The sequence below is a fragment of the Tenrec ecaudatus genome, chromosome 10 (genome assembly GCF_050624435.1).
Source record: "Tenrec ecaudatus isolate mTenEca1 chromosome 10, mTenEca1.hap1, whole genome shotgun sequence".
In the NCBI taxonomy this organism is placed as follows: domain Eukaryota; kingdom Metazoa; phylum Chordata; class Mammalia; order Afrosoricida; family Tenrecidae; genus Tenrec; species Tenrec ecaudatus.
The window spans coordinates 51,339,915-51,341,921 of NC_134539.1; the positions used below are offsets into that span (position 1 = coordinate 51,339,915).

The window sequence follows — 2,007 nt, forward strand, 5'->3', positions numbered from 1 at the left end:
GCAAAGACATGGACACAAACATTCTCAGTAAAAAACAATAACCCTTAACTAGCAGAATGCAACAACATATTTAAAAAATAATACATCATGCCCAAGTTAGATTCATACCAGGTATGCAAGGATGGCTCTTGTGTTAGTCCGGTGTGCCTCCCTGGCCAATAAGAACATGTGGGATTAATAACGTCACAGTTTAATTTGAGGGCAAATTGATAAATGGCTCTGCAAGGCCTGCCTCTCTCTCTCTCTCTCTCTCTCTCTCTCTCTCTCTCTCTCTCTCTCTCTCTCTCTCTCTCTCTCTCTCTCTCTCTCTCTCTCTTTCTCGCTCTCGCTCTCGCTCTCGCTCTCGCTCTCTGGTGATCGAGTCAGCATGAGAGTGCCTTAGGGAGTTCTCTGCCTCCACTTATGCCCATGGGACACTCAACCATAGATCTTGTCACTAGAGTTTCAGATTCCTTTGAGACTTACCCAGCCACGCTGCTGTTGTATATATCGCTTGAGGTTGGGACTGTCTGATCCTGTCATCTGGCTGACTGTTGGTGACCTGCCCTGCTGATTGTTGCCTGTGGCCGGACTGCCTGCATTGCTCTATGGAAGACTCAGCTGTCTGCTTCCATGACCTTGGACCCAGCAGACCTCATAAGTTGAAGGACTTCCAGTGTATTAACTGCTCCACAGAAGTGAGTTGAACTGCTAGTTCTTATATTCCTTCGTGCTTTATATATCTGCCCTCTGATATGCATATAAAATTATAAGTGTCCTGGTTTTCTTTCTCTAGAGACCCCTGTCTAATACAGCCGGGTTGACTAGAAAAACAAATCCAGTGACACTCGTATATGTGTAAGGACGACCTTTAAATCAAGGAGTAATTATATATCAAGAAAGGATCACCGCCCAGTCCAACTCTAGTCCTTAAGTCCCTCTGCAGACTCACACAACCACACGCAAAGATGCAGAATGCAAAAGATCACAGGCTGGTTGGGGCAAAGTCAAATGGATGCACAATCTGTAGAAACATAGCAGGGCTTCAAAAGCCCAGCAAGCTGGAAAGTGGGGGCAGAGTGTCCCTGGGCGCTCTTTCTGAGCAGGCCACGCTCACAAGGAGGCACCAGGAGGCTGTTAGTTAACGGATCCACAGATTGAATACCAGTGCTACACTTTTACATATCTTCCAGTTGATGAGAAATTATGTAACTACCACAGACCTACATTAGAAAAATAATCAATATACTATATCACATAAACAAAATAAAGGATAAAAAAACATGATCAAAAGTTGGTGCAGAAAAGCTGACCAGTGCTCGCTTCGGCGGCACACGTACTAAAATTGGAATGATACAGAGAAGATTAGCATGGCCCTGTGCAAGGATGACACGCAAATTTGTGAAGTGTTCCATATTTTTTTTAAAAAAGAAAGAAAAGCTGATAATATCCAATACTAATTCTTGATTAAATTGCCCAACAAAATCTATACTACAATGTTAATTGAAAAGCACAAAAGACCAAAAAACAATAAATGCTAGCCAGGGTATGGAGAGACGGGAGCCCTTACACACGGCTGGTGGAATCGTAACATGGTGCCTCCTCTGTGAAAAATGGTCTGGTGCTTCCTTAACAAGTTGGAAATGTAAATACCTATGATCCAGCAATCCCTGTAGTTGGCATACATCCCAGAGAAATAAGCCTTGACATAAATAGATATATGCACACCCACGTTCATTCTTGGAACGGACTAGAAGGCACCTAACAACAACAGTGTGTTAGTCTAATAGACCAGAGAACAAATTCATTGTTTCTCTGCCACAAACCAGCCCTTGTCAACTTGGCGCCTTTACACAACCCTTTAGCCATATGTAGTTTTTAAACAAAACAATAATAAAAGCACATTTGTACCTAACAGGATACAACTAAAATGCATACAGCTCAATATGTGTCAGCCTCATTTAAGAATATTCTGTAAGTGACCAAAGCAAAAATTACAGTTAAGTGAACACCTACACGGACAATCCT

At 42.6% G+C, this 2,007-nt stretch overlaps 1 non-coding gene across 1 annotated transcript; it reads left to right on the forward strand.

Annotated features, from left to right (window-relative positions):
* Window positions 1-1,294: 1,294 nt before the first annotated feature.
* LOC142460393 (U6 spliceosomal RNA) lies at window positions 1,295-1,400 on the forward strand. The gene has a single exon (XR_012786605.1). It is a non-coding gene; the product is annotated as a U6 spliceosomal RNA (small nuclear RNA).
* The last annotated feature ends 607 nt before the right edge of the window (window positions 1,401-2,007 follow it).